The 19094-nt window shown below is 39.7% G+C and overlaps 1 protein-coding gene across 4 annotated transcripts in view; it reads left to right on the top strand.

The window, feature by feature from the left end:
* Positions 1–19094, top strand: part of LOC143209248 (solute carrier organic anion transporter family member 3A1-like) — a 74585-nt gene that overhangs the window by 3452 nt on the left and 52039 nt on the right. The window contains exon 2 of one of the 4 annotated variants that reach the window (XM_076424644.1): positions 11844–12040. The exons of the other annotated variants lie outside the window; for them this stretch is intronic. The gene's annotated coding sequence lies outside the window, so the exon portion shown is untranslated. The remainder of the gene's footprint in view (positions 1–11843; positions 12041–19094) is intronic. 4 annotated transcript variants of the gene reach the window in all.

Genomic DNA, 19094 nt, shown 5'->3' with positions numbered 1-19094 from the left:
GTTTTCTTGCGGCTATCCCACACTCGAGGCATCGGTTCGATGATATCGTTCAATACTTGAAATGGCTCTGTTTTCAATTTATTTCAAAAACTCACTGTGTAGGAGGAAATGTAATTACTCCAAGCGAAAGAGCGATCCTTTGATGTACGAACGGCGTCGGAAACATTGAAATGTCACGGTTCTTTCACAAAATACAAAACGAAATATTTGAGCAAGACGCGTCACGGCAACAGTAATTTTCCGGGGTATTCATAAGTACTAGAACCATCTATTGCATGCGATTACGTAATCGTTCTACGATTGTATTTGTTCTTTGCGAACAATTTCATAGTAACATGTCAGATTAGATTGTAATATCTCTTGACAAACAATAATGTCTGCATCAGAAGATACGCATGTCGGCGTGAGACGCGCGTCTTGTGAAGCTACTTCGTTTGTCTTTGAAGAAGCGGGATATGACTTTTCACTTTTATCAACGCTTCTGTAGGTCGAAAGATCGTCCAATCACGCGGAGTAATTAGATTTTCTCTGGCATGTTCAATTCTGTATTGGCAGAGTTCAAGTGACCTTCTCACGTCAACTAGCATTTTTATAATTTCGTTAATTGTTAGTGGCAGGATTTTAGGCCGCCCACACACGGGTCGATCGGCGATTCGGTCGACGCGATTCCCCCACCACGTGACTTCCAATGCAAATGAATGAAGAACCGCACACTAAAATCGCCGTGATTCTAATCGCGTGCGATCGGAAGCGAAGTCGGAAAATCGCGTGGATCGTACGATTCGCGCGACTCATGGAGGTAAGTTTGTGCAGTTCAAGTCATTTAAATGATTCGGCCATTATTTTTTGTAGTTTGAGTGCATTGCACTCTTCGATGTGGTCTATGTATTTAGGTTACATAGGTTATTACTTATTTATTATCTTTTTTTATGTTATTACGCATACTAATAACATTAAGGTAAGCTTTTTATTTACATAGTTGAATATAATCATGTAGGTTTATGAAAAACAAAAACAAAAGGCAAAGTAAAAAAAAGATTGAAGTCACAGGCATCGATAAACTGTTGTACAATTTTCTGTGGAGTGGGAGTGTTCTTAGGGAGTTGTCTTCTCAGGTCGATTTAATCCGGAAGTATTACCACTTGGTATATTGAGCGAAGATTGAGGGAAATCTGTTGAACTTCCACCAACCTCATCTATGAGGAGCAATGCTCAACTGAGGAGTTACAAAAGAAGAGCTTTGCTCCTCATAGATGAGGTTGGTGGAAGTTCAACAGATTTCCCTCAATCTTCGCTCAATATACCAAGTGGTAATACTTCCGGATTAAATCGACCTGAGAAAACAACTCCGTAAGAACACTCCACAGAAAATTGTACAACAGTTTATCAGTCCCTGTGACTTCAATTTTTTTTTTACTTTGCCTTTTGTTTTTAATAAACCTACATGATTATATTCAACTATGTAAATAAAAAGCTTACCTTAATGTTATTAGTATGCGTAATAACATAAAAAAAGATAATAAAGGTAATAAATAAATAATAACTTATGTAACCTAAATACATAGACCATATCGAAGAGTGCAATGCACTCAAACTACAAAAAATAATGGCCAAATCTCATTTAAATGACATGAACTGCACAAACTTACCTCCATGAGTCGCGCGAATCGTACGATTTTCCAACTTCGCTTCCGATCGCACGCGATTAGAATCGCGGCGATTTCAGTGTGCGGCTCTTCATTCATTTTCATTGAAAACTAGAGGAGAGTTGTTGCTCGCTCGCTTCGCGAGCTTCGCGAGTAGGGTTAGTGGTACGCATTTTATTTTTGCGTACGTAACGAAATAAATTGTAATCGAAATTAACTAACTGGCGAATGTTTATAATGTCGATAATGCAAACAGACGTCGATAATGTAAATTTCTATTGAAATATTGATTAAAAGCTGCGACGTTCTATTGAAATATTGATTAAAAGCTACGACGTTCGTTTTTTTGTTGTATTGAAATATGATTCTAAAAGCACTTTTAGTTTTTCCCGAATTTTCATGTTTCCAGGCAACTTTTCCAATGTTTTTAAATCTAAAAACCTGATTCGGACTACAACGAACATTTAAAAAAAAAATAGCCAAATCGGTCCAGCCGTTCTCCCGTGATATCGTGACCAACGAACAGCATTTGATTTTTATTATATAGATCATGTGGAGGGGGAATCGCATGCGACTGGAATCTCGTCGACCGAATCGCCGATCGACCCGTGTGTGGATGGCCTTAGTGTTAAAATTCGTCCCGACGGTTGAACTTGTAGCGTTTACTCTCGATTGGTTTCTCGGTATCGACCGGTATGCGTATCGATTATCCCTGGCGGTGGTGCATATGAAACGCTTCGTAACGATTCCCCGGATCGCGTCGTCGAAAATCGGCGACGCCGGTGAACGAATGGCCGCTAATTTCGAACGGTAGGCAGCTGTTACCGTTCGACGCGATTTGTATCGGGTAATTAACCGGCATTAAAAATGCACGCGACGCTCCGACGACGACGCCGCGGCGGATCGAAGTATCGGGTTTCCGAGCTCGGCCTCGATCCGGTTTTGCAGACTCCACGGCGAAAATTCCGGCAGCACACTGTGTTCCGTGGTTCGTCATATTATTCTCGGTGGCTTGCAGGCAACTGCGAGTCTGTCGCGAAACTACGCGCGAATCATTTCTGCATGGTGTTCTCCGCGATTCTGTTCTGCTTCGTGCGACGAGAATCCACTCGAGCGTTCTATCTCTTCAGTCGAAATTCCCCTCCGCGTCACTGGTATCTTGTTTATGCAATTTGTCTCCTATCTGTGAGAGGATGTAGCATAATTGATAAAAGTGGGCGGCTGTTTCCCTTTATCTGGAAGCCGTCGCTAACCCGCGAGTTGACAATGTTCAATAAATTCCTGACAAAGGAGGATGCAAAATATAAAATGATTTTTAGCAACATGGTTATTTTTTTTTTTATTAGCTCGCTTTCTTGTCTGTCTGTTTGTTCGGTACAAATTTTGCGATTGATTTTTTTTTGTTTCTCAGAAAAATGACTTCTTGAATTACTAGCTCGAATAAGCACCGAAAACTAAAGTGAAGAGAATAAAATTGATATAATTCACGCAAGAATGATAATATGTACGACGAGTACGTACTCCACGAGTCGAATAAAAATTTTCTCATGGTCCCAGGTCTCCCGGTAAGAGGGACTAAAAGGAAAACTCGATAAAATAGAGAAAAAAAGCTGCGAACTGGAGCGTATTATAAAGTTGGAACTGTATTATAGAGAATTCGGTCTGCAACCGTCAAAACTACGGAATACAGTCAGCGTGTATCTGTGTCAGCAACCGCGAATGCAGCGAAATATGCTACCACACCCTTATCATCCCTTTTTCTGTCATCAAATAACTTGCTCTATCAAAGCTCGCACCGAAACAAAACTAAAACATCGCCAGGTTACAATTCGTCCTGTAAAACGAATACGTTCACGCAACGATAATGATCACAAAAATGAAGACATAAAGCGGTCGGTTGCGCCAAAAATCAATAGACAACACAAGCCAATGAAAACATCTACTGCTTGGCGTCGCGCCCTTATTTTAGGGTGGTTAATGATCGGATAATAACAATAATCGTATAAAAAGTTTCTGTTGAATTCGAACGAATTTATCGAGCGACTCGGTACATCTGCTTCTGGACGGTGGCTATGGTGATCCATAAAGAAGTTCTCTTTTTACGAGACTCGTTGCTTAACTGCAGAGCGAAGATATCTCGTCGGTGAATTATTAGGAAGAACGTGGCGGTAGCGAAACTAGCGTTACGCTGGCGCTTGAGTAGCGAAAGTGGAGAAACTTTCCGATCTTCGTGGCGAAAGAAACATAGCGATACGAATTATGCGGTTCGCGTGGCCATGAATTTGCAACGGGCCCGGTGGAAATTCGCCGGGCCATGGGACGCACACATCCAGGAACTCTTGTCCCTGTACTATTTTTAGAAAAATTCTTGGAACAGTTTAATCACTTCAGAAAATGGCAAAAGATTGTTGGAATAACGTAAACTTACTTGAATCGTATTATTACTAGATTTTTAGCGATCCCTCAGGTTCTCATCGATGGTTCTCCACGTTTAATGCATCGAAACCGAGAGCCACGTGTGCACACGTTGCCCCGTCAACTGTTCGTCCCGATAACGCGACGCGCATTTCTTCGTTATCGTCTTTCGTTGCTTGTGGGCGTTGCTTCGGGGGTGAGCTAGCCGCAACGAAATAATGAACAGCGTTCGCGTGAACGTGGTTGCCGGCTGACCTTGTTTCAGCCGGTTCTCGTGTATCCGTAATTTTCGGTGCCGATCGAACAAAACCGATTTTGCAGTCCGCTTTTCGTGCACTGCCATTCCCAGCCTTGACCAAACCTGATCTAAGAAATTTTATTTCGACACTGAAACCAGCCGACACTCTTTTGTTCAGAAATTTAGCAGACTTTCATAAATTTTCGTTTATGAGAATTTTGCATATCTAGCAAACGAAAGGAAGGATTATTGCACAGGGGAGTTTAATTACAATTTCGAAAGGCAAGCATCGCGGATGCAACTGTGTGCAACCTAATTGTCTCTGTACCGTCGATCGCGCGCTCATTACTATAATGCACTGGTTATACAATCTCTTTCGTCGTTTTCCGTGGCAGCTGCAGGTGTGTCAGGTGTTGCATTATTAATTCATGGTAGATCCGCAATTCGTTCGTGGGAATGGCACCTGGCAGAAAGTAATGATCGGAGGATTGACCGAATTAATTTCGAGAAGTTCGTATACTATATCGACGAAGGATAGAGTTTGTTGAGGGCGGACGGAGACGCCGCCATTATTCGTCATTGTATTGTGATGACTTTCACGGCGGCCCGTTATGCCCCAGGAAATTAGACGGCGTTGCTCTTTGTACGTGGCACATAATACGCGATCGCGTTCACCGGTTTTACGGTTCAGAATCATTGTTGGCTTACGGCGACGCGAACCTGTGCACGGCTGTAATGAATTATCGGATGTAATAAATCGTCGACGTTCATTGGCAAGCTGTAGTTAATATTTATTAGACGATAACACGACGCGGGATTTCGTGATTTACCGATCAGACCTTCTCGCAGATCGGTGTCCTTGTTCTCGAAATCGTTTCGTCACCTGATTCTTAATTGTATTAACTGTTGTTTTATTCGATAATACAGTAAACATTCGATCTGACAATAAGAAAATTGGGTCCGTGCTGTTTCTTACGTCGTACAGTTCTATGTACTATTTGTTTGTAACCTCGTCGACCGCGCCGAACGTAGAAAGGAACAGCGCGTGTAAACACGAACCGCGTGGCCGAAAGATTATGGACCTGGGCAACTAGGGCTCCGGGAGTCGATGACGTAATTGGCTGGAGCAGGTCCGGAAGGGTGGCCGAAGAGCGATAGTGGGGGTAACCGATTCTACGTCATCAACTCTCAAAGCAGTAGTTGCCCAGGCCAGAATTAAAGCACTAAATACAGTTCAAATTATATCATGTTCTGTGTCATTTTAATCAGAAAACTGCCACAAATAACTTGGCGAAAGTCACATAAAAAAAATAACAAGGTTCCATTAAACAGTTATATCTCAACTTTTCCATTTGCCGCATACTTAACAATGTTTCTCACGGTTCGTCAAAGTCCAGCGTCATTTTCATTAAACTGAAAGGCAGGAAACGAAGTTCAAGCTTATATTACTTCCTTATTAAAATGGCGAGCCGTTCGTCGACTCGCGACAATTACATTTTATTTTGTACCATGAATACGACTTTAAACATAATTCTATGCATTCGAAACGAGAGTACGGGTGTACGGAAATTTTTCTCATTCCATTATATTCATTTGGTGTTATGGTTTCGTGTCTGAACTTTAATGGACATTTATTTTCCATGGATATGTGAGAGCTCGGTATCCAACGTTGTACACTGCCAGCCAATGTGTGCTTCCATCGTGTTCTTTATTACCTGTACCCACTCCTTGTTGAGATTGAACTTCTATGTATTGGGTATGCTAAAAATAATACGTAGTTTTTCGTGAAGCAGCAGAAGTATTGATTAAAGTCGGTTATGAATGACGAATAGTTACTCGTAATTCGCTCGCCTCTCTCTTTCTCCTAGATGCTATTGTTAAAGTACATGTTCCAGGTTGGCGGCAATATTTTTACTATGTACTCAACATTGAAACTTTCTAATGTCAAATAAGATCTGTCATTGTATTTTTAGCACTGCCAACGCAGCTCGAGGCTGTTCGTTAGTGCATCGTACGTACCTGTCGTTTTCTCATTTTTATTCTCATATTATGTATTCACAATGTAATTATTAATAACCAGGATACAGCTATACAGGCTGTCTCAGCTGAAGGAGGCCACCTAAATATCTCCTTTATTTTTAATGGCACAAGAAATATTTATGGCATAATTTAAATGGTATCGAAGATGGAATATCATAGAAGAACAATTTCTTTTGTCCGGTTCCTTTTTCAAGGTCGTCGTTATTCTTTTCATCGGGAACACTTATCTTTTTTTATTCCATCTTATAGCGGCCGAAGAAATACAATTGAATATGCTTAAGTCATTTAACAAGATGGAATAAAAAAAGAGACGTTTTCCCGATAAAAAATAACGATGACCTAGAATAAACTATGAAAAAATGACAGGACTAAAAGAAATTGTTCTTCTATGATGTTCCACTGTCGATACGGTTTAAATTAGGCCATAAATATTTTTTTTGTGTCATTAAAAATAAAGAAGATATTTAGGTGGCCTCCTTCAGCTGAGACACCCTGTATAATTACAAAATTTGGAAGATATGGTTCGTTTTTAGCATTTCCAAATTTTATACAACCCGTTGCCGTTGAAAATTCGCAAGTTAAAAAATGTTTCGAATTTCTGTAAAAAGGGGAAGCTTAAAACGCGAAACAAGATTCGTTTCTAGCCGGTGTCTTTATCGAAAACATTCGGTTTGAATGTCGGCCAGGTGCGCGTGCTATTGAATGGGACTTGGCTGGCACGTCTGTTCATTACTTACCGTTTCTACTTATTCTAGGCACGAGTGCATGTGCACCGAATGCACCGTTCAATGCCGATTTTCCCGAAAGCTTCGAACGCAGAAAATCCCCTTCTACAATTCCGACCTATATTCTCCCTGCCCTTTGCAGGGTTGGAATATTCGAAACAGGTCATCTTGATATCAACGTTGAAATTCGTGATTAAGAAACATGTTACAGGGGAAGATGGATAGTTCCAAAGGGGGCAAACACGACACAGCAGAAAATCTTGTTTAGTCATCGCGCTCTCCTCGAAATGTTGTCAGTTCACGTTCCAAGCCATTCCCTTTCTCTCTGCTAATATTTTACCATTCCATTCTCGTGTATTCGTTTTAATGAAAATGTTCCAGACCAAAGCAAATACGCGGGAACAAATATCGTTCCGGTAAATTGAAGCTGAACTGAATAAAAATTTGCTCTTTTTGTAACCAATTAAATTCGTTCCTTTCTCGCTTCGTGGTTCATTTTTATACGACAAATAGACAAATCGAATCAATTCAATTAATATATTGATCAAATATTCTTTTCATTTCTCTGTTACGTTCATTTTCATTCATTGGTTTGTATTGTTACTGCCGAAAGCTTGAAGAAATAATTCATCGAATTTATCTAGATGTGCGAGCAAAAGGGAGAATTCTTTATTCCAATCGTAAGAAGAAGCACGCAAGAATAAATTCACGAAAGGATTGCGAAATTCTTTTACTTCGTGCTTTACAAATAATTCTACTAATAAAAGAGGTTTCTATGAAACGTTATTAAAATTAATTGCGATTAAATGAATATAAAATATGATTTAACATTTTTCATGAAGGACATTCGATAAAACATTTCAATGGCGAAGATGAGCAACGTATCGTGATTGGAAAACAAATGGTGATGGTTGACGCAGAGAATGGAAACATTTTTATTTAATCAATACGGAGAAGAAAAATAATGTTGTCAGAGGGGAAAGGTTGTCAGAGAGGTGTAAAATTGTCTCGTCTCCAGCGGTTCACCCAGCATTTATATCCGGTGCGTCAACACCTGGAAGGATGTCCTTTCTTGCTATCCGCGTATCCTTTCACGAAGGACTCGAACCCACCTACGCGTGTGTCGAGGATAATCCGTCTTCCGACCGCAAGGATCGGTCCGGGCTTAAGAAAGAATTTCAAGGGCTCCGCTCTTTTATGGAATCGAGCGTGTCGACGCGGAGCGCCGCCTCAGAACGTGGAACTTTTCCTTTCACAATGTGTCCGTTACATATTTCCTCACTGGGAACAACGATTTCTAACGCAGAGAATCGTAATCTACCGCAGTGAACACAATTAAACGAAACCGACACCGCTAGATCTTAATTATGGCTGTATACGCCTACGAAATAACCTTGCCTAGCTAACAATCTGAGAAATAATTGTGTAAACATGTTTTGTGACTCGAGAACAATCAACAGTGTTTGTATTTTGTATTCGGTCTACTCATTTTTGTCATAAATACATAAAATCCGCAGTGTGAAAAATCCTCATTTAATAAGAAATCTTGTTTACGGGCTGAAATTCACGTTCTTTTTGTGTGTGTGTGTAGATTGTTAACAAGGTACATATTACTCTTTAAGAATTTATTTTCCCTTCGGAATAACAACTCGTCGTTGACTGTTAGGGCGGTTGTAGTCGTAAGCCAATATTTTCTGTTTAATAATTCAACCAGGTAATGTTGAGTTTGTAAGCATAGGATATTGATTAAAAGTGGTCACATAAGTAGTGGATTGTCAAGGGCGTTTGGACTGCACTTTATTCGAAGACGTAACAGTGCATCCTTTAACGCATTTGTGTTATGCATTATTAAATCTAAATCTTTTACACAGTTACTCGAATTAATATTCGGAAGCTTTAAACAAATATTGTACTATACAATTTGAACTTTTTTTTTGGGAAGCTAGGGCAATTAGTTTAATACAGGATGTGAAAAGAAATTTTTTCAAACGTTGCAATTGATCGGATTTGTAGAAAAAATACTAAAAGTTGTATTTTACAACATTTTTATGTGGACCTATATTAAAAATTTTTTTAATACGTTTTGTAGGTCTGTGTCAATTAAACATATTCTGAAAATTTCGTCAAAATCGGTCGGCGTTGCAATGAGCTATACAAACGTTCAAAGATGGTAAAAATGGCAGATTTTCACGATTTTCGGCCTCTAACTGCAAGAAATCTAAGGATTCTCACATCTTTCAATGCCTGTCGTTTTTTCACGCATCAACCGATTTCGATGAAACTTTCACAATGCATATAATTAACACAGACCTACAAAACGTATTTTAAAAATTTTTAATATAGGTCCATATAAAAAAGTTGTAACATACAACTTTTAGTATTTTTTCTACAATTCCGATCAATTGCAATTTTTGAAAAAATTTCTTTTCACATCCTGTAGTAAACTAATTGCTCCAGCTTCCCAAGAAAGTTCAAATTGCATAGTACAATATTTTTTTAGAGCGCCCGAATATTCATTCGAGTAACTGTACGTCAAATTGAGAACTCCTTGATTATTTATTAGAGCAAGAGCGTAAAATATGATGGCGATCGTTTATTCTAGTATTATATTATAATAAAATCATATTTTAATACATTCAAAATACTCGTAACGCAGAATGTTATTTAAACGCCATCGCTGTAATAATTAGTCATCGCAGGGGTATAGTGATGCCTGATAATTATCAGTTACATGAGCATTTCTCTTTCCATCGACAGACGAAGGTATACAATTATATCCGATTCATGGGAGAATTATTACATAAACCTGGCCACGATTAATCGTGGAGCGTAACGAGCTCCTTTCTCGATGAGCACCGGAAAAACTTAATATTTCATTGTCACGCTTAACTGCGACGACCGTAATTTTCACTCTTTCACTATCGTCCGCTGTTACTTCGATCGTATTATGCTGGAGGAATATATGGGAAATCTTAACTACCTGATTACGAATCATTATGCAGATTCGTCTTGGGAATCTGCATAGATTGATCGTTTATGCTTGAGGTTGTACAAAAGTTTGTCTCCCTTGAATTTTGAGCTGTGGTAGAACTACTGCCTTTAATTTGTTACTGGCTCGGTCGAAATTACAACGCTGGTGACGTTTATGCAAATTTAGGGAAACCCATTAACAACGGAGCTACAGGACCCTTCAAAGTTTCGGGTTCCTAATTTTTCAATTTATGATCATTTTAAGATCAGACGCATTGATTTTATTCAATAGATTTATTACTTTGGACATATGAAGTATGCCACGCGCAAGCGAAGACGAGGCCACGACGAGCGTTGTATGGGCCCGCACGAAAATAATGTAAACAAGGCACGGTGAATGTTGTGTAGCGGCGCGCACGAAAATAATGTAAACAAATAGGGTGACGAGCAGAGGTGAGTGGCGATGTAAAGAGTCATCAGTCGCGTCTCGTCTCCGGTCGTAGCCAGAGAGCACACATTAGTTTTATCGATTCACTCATTCTTCTCGCATATCGTTTAACCGATCCTACATATACGTACATTCTGATAAAAATTGCTGAACATTTAAACAACTACAGTGTCTGTAAAAAGTATTCGTACACCATTCAAAAACTAATAACTTTTTTGTAATTGTACCAAACGACCTGATTTTTTTATAATCAATTAGAAGCATTGGTTTACGAAATGACATGCAAGAAAGATTTTCCAAAAAATTATAATTTATAGTACAAGGTTACATGCAAAAATACAAAAGGCATATTTTAAAACTTTTTTATTTGGGCCCTAAATGAAAATTTAAAATACAGGCGGGAAAAGATGCACGATTCTGTGGATTTTAAGCAGAAATTGATCAAAACTCGTGTAAAACTACGATTTTCACCATTTTTAACCGCTCGTAGCTCGTGTGTATGTTAATCGTTTTCAATGAAATTTTCAGCATGCGTCTAACTAACATATATCTACACAAAACATATATTTTAAATTTTTCATTACGAGCCCAAATAAAAGTTTTAAAAAATGCCTTTTTTTATCTTCGCATGTAACATTGTAAAATTACAATTTTTGGAAAATCTTTCTTGCATATCATTTCGTAAACCAATGCTTCGAATTGATCATAAAAAAATCAGGTCGTTTGGTACAATTATAAAAAAGTTATTAGTTTTTACAAGGTGTACGAATACTATGTACACCCACTCTATTGTTCTTGTTATTTTTGTAAAATTTAGCACTCCGTAGATTTAGATTTACATTTTTGCACGGGCACTATTCCGTATCTCTAGCTAAACGAACGATTATTGCGGAATCAGCAAACTGTTCACATCCTCGGTTCTTTATTTAGCAATCCTCTTCAAGTAAAAACATTTATCTCGATGCACCGAAGCACTAAAACCGTAATTGTGATTCACATAGTCAACAGGACCGCAGTGTATTATCTTCCGGAATCCTTGAATCCTCTAAGCAAACATTCCACGAATAGAAGGACACCCATAAATTTCCACTTTGGGGATTAAGCATCAGGAAAAAGGCCACGATGATTCATTAACGTCCGTCACGAAGACTCGGAACTAAAAACGGCGAGGTTTCCGCAGACTCGAAGAATCGTTTCATATGTATAGCGTTAAAACGTTAAAACTCCTTTATTTTTCATGCAAGCGTATACTTCCGTTAGTTCGTGTCCCGTTTGATCCCGCATCGACTCGCTTGAACACGCTCCGATATGCTATACGCTTCGTTCCGGTGCACTCTGACACTCTATGCTTTTTTTCTTAGATCCTGTGCGGCTCGTCGTCTACTCCTTTTTAGTCCTTTTAATCCACTTTGTTCTTCTCCGGACCTCCTTGATGCAGTGCCCCTTGATACACTCGCCTTTGGTCCTGTTTGGCTCTCAACGTCCTCTTCTGTGGTCCTTTTTGCTCCTGTGCAGTCTTCTTTGGTCGCGGGAGATGCCAGAGACCTGATATGGAGAGGTATAATTACATACTTTAGTTCTATGTCTGTGATACGTTCCAGACCTTTTCTAAATTCACTTTTGACCTTCTTTCTGGTACTCCACTGTGCTCTTCTCCGGTTATTAACGCAATTAAATGATTGATTTTTTTTTATTCATTTTAGTTTAGTTTGGTCCGCTGTAAATCTCTTCTGATCCGCTTTAGATTGCTTCAATCCGGTTGTTGTTGTCTCTAATCTGTTCTCAGCTAGTTTTTAGCTAGTTAGAACCTTTTTAGCTAGTTTTAACCTGTTTCATCTACTTTCAGTGTACATTGGCCTTGTTTTACCCAACTTCGGTCTGTTTTGACCCTGTTACAGTTAGTTTTGATCTGCTTTGTTCCGTTGCGACCAGCTTTAGTCCGTTTCTACCTGTCTCGGTTAACTTTGAACTGTTCCAGCACGTTTTAGCCAGCATTGGTGCACTGTGGTCTTGTTTTAGCTAGTTCTCGGCTGCATCGGCACTGCTTTAACAAGTTGCTGGTTTCATTCACTTTTAAGAAAATTTTGCCTGCGACTACGAACGATCAAAATCGCCTGGTCACATTATGAACAGTGAATCAGTAAACCTACCGACCATCAAAAGTGACTACATAATGTGTATGGTATTATGAAAATAACTAGATTAAATTTATTTATATTTTGTTTGATTTTTACTGTAATATATATATTGGAGTTAGAAAACGTATTCAATCAATTCCTATGTAAACACACACCTATACAATCTCAACACAATTGTCAAATATAAAATCTAAAATTGGTCATTCGACCCCTCGTGGTAGGTTTAGCGTTAACGCACGAGAATCCTCGTTGAAGCGAATCAGGATTCACCTCGGACATAAATCGCTCGGCGACCGGGATTAGACTTGTGCAAAAAATTAGCATGATTCATTAGCGACCGCTACGCGGACAACGGTAAACGGCCGAGTCTTTCAATGCTCCGCGGAATATTTGACGAGCATTAAACGCCGTGTAATTTACTTTCCGCGCGCGAGTACACCTGCGCGTCTACAGCCGTGTATAGTACGGGCACACACGTTTAACACTCGATCGCACCGCGGCTATTCATGTTCCGCTGTCATTCACGGTGACCGAGACAGCCAAAGAAATCCTCTATTCATAAAAGGATATTTGTTACGGGACGATAACCCCCTCGTCTCCGAGGAAGTACGAATCACCGATGGATACGGTCAATGGAGCACCGATTCCAGACGATTTGTGAAATCGAATTGAACTTGACTTGAACATACTCTCCAATTATTTTGTCGGACGATTCTCGTCCACTTCATTGCACAGAATTTTCAGATTGTCCTTCGTTGGATCGGCCCGGGAGAATTTATTTTATTTGTCGAATTTGAAAATATCGTACATTATATTCTCTTTTTGGTGAATTATCGCGAGAGTCCCAGAAATGTTGAAAGTATACTATAGATTTTTATAGGAGTTCGTATCTATTAGATTATGTAATTAAATCATCCGCACACTTTATATAAATTGACTCAACGGAGTTCATTCAATAACGAGAAAAGCAGCACAAGCAAACCACGTCTTTACGATTTGAATGTAACACGTCAAGTGAGGATCATTCGGGTTAGAAAATTGAACGATACTATGAACGAACAACCAACATGAAATAAACTGATATTGAATCAATCGTTCCTTGTGTGGAATAATAGATTAATTTTGTTTCTCGAAACATTTCAAAATTTCAACACGCCCCCTCAAAATTAAATCTATTATTCAATGAAGAAAGATTAAGTTTGTTTCTCAACAGTATCTTTCTGGAGAACTTTGAAAATATTTCTTACGAAATAGAATTTTAATACACCTGCATTTTATTAATACTTTTGATCGGTTGAAGGTCGTCCTTGAAAGTGAGAAATTCCATATTTAAAACGAGTATTTTACCCTTATTCCGAAATCGTTATGAATTATAAATACCAAAAAATCTATAATTCAAGACAATTTCCATAATCCATTTCGATGATCCAGCAATTTCTACACAATGAATCTATCTAATAACGCAGGCTATTGTTGGCTCGTCGAATGGTTTGAATGAATAGGTTTAATTAGGAGCTCCTGATCTAATCAGGAACTTCAGAAATAAACTGCAGATTTGTATGCATTTATGGGAAAAATGATCTCGAATGCAAAACAATGAAAACATTCGAAGAAAAATACTGGTCCATTATTTACATCTCATTAACTTTATTAAAAAAAAAAAGAAATGAACATGTAGCTCCTGTATCTAATTACTTTACGCTAATTACGAAGTATATTCGGTGCTTCACGCGAAGATAATTAATATCCACTGAACCCTCTAATCCACTATATTACGAAACTTCGTCGAAATTGTTCTTCTGACCCAGTATAATGATATACTAAAATTCTTCGTGCACTTAGCGGCGCGGTCAAGCCTTTCAAAGTTCCCAGATGCACGTAATCGATTCTACGCGGGCTCTTTACCGCCATTAAGACCGAGAGCTGCAGCCGGATTCGCCCGGTTGCAAAGAAGTGTAATTAACGGCCATTGAAAAACGTTCTTCTTCCCTCGACAAAGCCGGTACTTCGTTCTCTTCGTTACAATTTACTCTCAGTGATTTTCTAATGGACAATTGGATGAAAGATGGGAGATAAACTTGCTTTATACGAGACTCGTTTCTTAAACGAACACTTTCGCGTAAAAACACTTCTATCAAGGTGTACTTTTCAAAAGATATGTACTCTCGCGCAATTTACTTTAGTAAATTGCGAATTTTTTTATGCGAAATAAAAATTGTGTGCATCGCTCAAACGAGATACAGGAGCTACATAGGCATTTATATAATTGCTTAATAAATTTTAACGAGAAATATAAAGTACAATCAGTTGTCCAGTATTTTCTACGGAAAATATTCTTTTAGAGATACATACCTCGACCACATTAAACGGGAATACTCGGTGAAAAATCGATTTTTGCGTCCGAGAAAAGAAATTCTCGGGTCAATAAGTGTTCTTCTCGTTCCGACGGAATTCCGGTGCATTTGTCTTGTGTCAGCAGACGGTAATCAGTTCGATCGAGTGGTGCTTGGCCACCCGATAGAAAATTCTTGATAAATCGTTCCGGGACGTGCTCGAAAACATTCCTGTTCCGGATACACGCGTAGGCCCGTTGAAAGTCTCGTGTGGTGCTCTCGTTGCATCATCGCTCCTCCCATCGGTTTAATACCCTAACCTCGTTTCGGTTAATTACTCGCGATTAGCTTCGAAGACAATCTGAACGGAGAGAGAGAGAGAGAGACTCTCTTCGTTAGTATACGAAGCCGCCGCCGCTGCTTCAGTGTACAACGTGTTATCATTACGAAACAGATAATGCGCTCTTCGAGGAATTAAATGTTTCATTGAAACTACAGATAGCTTCCCTTATTGATGCTTACGAACTTGCATTATCTAAACTGTCCGCGATAGAGATAGGTACATCTGATGACAACGCTGTTTACATCGCATTTGATCTGGATCGTTAATATCGGCTCTTCAATGATCAACTCTATTAAACAAGTCTCTTATAGATGTTCTATGTCATTCTTTATGAGCTGGATGAACAAGTTTCTTCCTAGTCCACGTTAACATAAAATCAACCAAACCGATTCGGTCAATTTATTCACCATCGACTTGAATTCACTATCGATCCAGTTCTCAAATAAACCATTTAATTAACCTAGGATTAGCATAAAGGAAACATTACTTACACAAGTTACAATCAATACACGAGTTTCTCTCATTCATGTTAAGTTCGCCTTCATCAAACCGATTGAATCAATCTATTGATTATTCAATGTATTCTGGTTCGAACATTAGACGGTTCGAACGTATCTAATTACAATTTTGATGCTGTCCTTACTCCATGTTTGACTATCTTACTATCCGAATAAAAATGTTTCTTCTGTTATTAGAGGATGTTTAAAAAGTTTTCTATTGTTTCTACCTTCTTTCAGGTGTCTCGAACGCGTTTGTCGCAGTCTAACAGTGCGATAGTTATTTCATGTTTCGAGTTCGAGTTCCTCGAGTCTTCGGAGTACAGGAAAAGAGTGACGGACGTCGAGTATGAATGAAAGGCTCGATCAATTCCAGGAATTGGTGGGGACAGCTTGGCATTCATTAAGCACTGTTGGCGATATTTACACACAATGTGCATACAATTTCCTCTGTTCGATCGAACGTATTATCAGCATATCTATTCAACGTGGAATGTTACGCGACGTTTATGTGAAAATTTACGTAATTTTCCTTCTCAAAAAATGTTTATTATCCGTGAACGCTGAAGCAACCCAAATTCATCTCTCTCCAAATGAATGAAATTTATTTTAGCGCAATTTGTAGTTAGCGACCAAGAATCAGGAACCAAAACGAACATCGTAAGACGACGGTGACACTCTCGCACGATCGATTCGATAACCGATCGACCTTAGCCTCCTTTCACGATGGAATGGGGAAATCGACAATTATGGCAAACTTGTGTACACACGTATGTACTTTCTCCGCGCGTGTATTACGTGGTGCTTGTTGCGAGCGTAACACGTAAACACACGAGTCGCAGCGATTCGGAGCCGGAGTTTTTCGTTCGACACACAGACCATGGGGCCTGTCCTCATGAATATTCCCGGCGGACCGGCAACCTTGTTTCGTTTTTCGGGACACGATGGAATTCTTTCGTGACCAACGCTGGAAATATCCTGCCCTACGAAAGAGAAACCGAGGGACGAGCCCCGAACTCGTCTTTTCTCTTTTTTTTTCTGTCCGGAGAAACCGACCGGAGAGTTTAGAGTGTCTGGATGTGTCCATGCTAATGCTGAAAGCTCTTCGTTTTTCGAGGCTGAATTTAAGGAGATTTGTCCCAAATCCATTTCTAAAAACTGCGGATTTTATGCATTTATCACGGAATTTTTTTATTTATTTATTTATTTAACGTTGCTCTTTAATGGCAGCGGATTTTGTTGCATTTATGAGGAAATTGGCTGGGTGAAATATAAAATAGTAAACGATTAGAAAAATTGAAGAGAGTACTGTGATATTGTCATTAAGGGATGAAATCAATGTTTATTTTACTCCTGCTTCCCACAATCAATGCTGAACATTTTTACCACGCTTATATTAGCTTGTCAGCTTGTTGAGGAGTACTGTTAGATTATTAGGCAGTTCTGTGTTTCTTCTGGCTCGTTCTTAGGTTGCGCAGTAGCAAGTGTTTTCAGTACAATTAGTGAACTTTGAGCGCGGATATCTCGGAAACTAAGCGAGATAGCGAAAAACTGAATTCAATCAATCTTGTGGCACATTTTGTCAGCTTTAATTTTGTATAGAATGGTCTTATCGTTAGGACGCATAGTTTCCGAGATATAAGCGGAAAACCGAAGAAGGAGCACCACGCTCACCTCCTAGGAGTGGGGACTTTTAGTATGTTTACCTCCTAACTAGTCCAAACAAAGACCCAAAGTTAAAAATTGTGTTCCTTCCATTTCCCTCTACAACTTTTCGTTGACTGGACTAAGAGATGAATGACAGCTATTCTGGCAATGAAAGAATAGCATCATGACGCAGTTACAATTTTACTGCGGCCATTCCCGGGGAATCTTTGCGAAAACAGTCGTACAAATGATCGCAGCTATTTTCTTAGGGCGGAACAAGCTCCAGGACGATCTTCCCATTTTGCCATTGCGTTTTCGTGTCCGCGAATATCGATTCTTGGCCAGTTACACGGTCCTGGTGAATTATCGCGAATCTCGACCCACGTTTCCTAGATCGCCAGAGGAGAAAACACCCATAGCTTTCTCCTTCACTTCGTCCGTTTCTCTCTCTCTCTCTCTATTCCTGGGAAGAGTGATTGGCAAACGGCGCTCGCGAGAATCATAAATTCCCGGACACGGTTTCGGATGAAAAGGCGGGCTCCGTTGATTCATAGCTATGATTCGTGCAACACTCGCCGCGATTCGAGCAGGTAATTTGCAATCTGATCGAAATGAAGAGAATCCTCCAAGGGAGAGATTTACAAATAAATCGAACACAGCGAGACTTCTTCAGAGGGTTTCTCCCGGAAAATTCGGGGTCGAAAACTCCAGGGGCAGACGTGGGCGTCCTCCATTTTATGTTTCCTCTCGACCCTAGACCGATGATTATTTAAGTAGCCGTGGTTAAATCATTTTTGGTCGGAACGATCTAAGGAGAACGCGAACATTCCTTCCACTGTGCAGCATAACTATGTACTAATCTAATTACAAAGTATTTTTCCATGGGACTTTCACTAACTTATTTGTGGCATTTTTCTGATTAAAATGACACTAAACTTGATATAATTTGAACTGTATTTGGTGGTTCCACTCCGGCCTGGGCAACTAGTGCTCCGAGAGCCGATGACGTAGAATTGCGCTGGCACCGAACTACACGATCTAAGAAACAGCACGGGCCCGAGGGTTTTTCTCCGCTCAAGACTCTACTGTAATGTGAATACATCGTTAATCTTGATTGATAATTTGATTTGTCTTGTTCCACCGAGAATAGTAAAGTAAAATTCTTGTTGGACGGAAGCGATTGGATTACACTTCCGTTTTCAATTGGCGTCGTAATTTTCGCGAATGTCTGTTAATAATGTTACTCACGGCCAGCTGGATCGAATCGGCCGCGATTAAACTGAACACCGTGAACGCGGCTTTTCCGCCGAAATTAATTAATCGTTGGAAAAGGGATTTTCGAGAGGCCGATCCCGAAACACCGATAGGTCAATCGGTCGCACTCGATGTCGAGGATTCCGATGGAATTGAAATGCGATGTAGCGCGTGCGAAATTGGGCCGCGATTCGATAAGTGTTTACCCCGAATCGAGATCGTTGCAAGAATAATGAACACCGGAGCTCTAACGTGTTCCGATCTCTCGTTGCGTTTTTCGGACAAATGAAATCTTTCACCTTTGTGCCCGTGTTCCGTTGAAAATGTTATTTTGTTTCCGTGATTAAACAGCGACGATATGCTGCGCCCGCTCTAGCGGTTACGTTGCCTCGGACAAAAA

Source organism: Lasioglossum baleicum, chromosome 6 (assembly GCF_051020765.1).
Source record: "Lasioglossum baleicum chromosome 6, iyLasBale1, whole genome shotgun sequence".
NCBI lineage: Eukaryota > Metazoa > Arthropoda > Insecta > Hymenoptera > Halictidae > Lasioglossum > Lasioglossum baleicum.
This window is presented reverse-complemented; position numbering and strand designations above follow the sequence as displayed.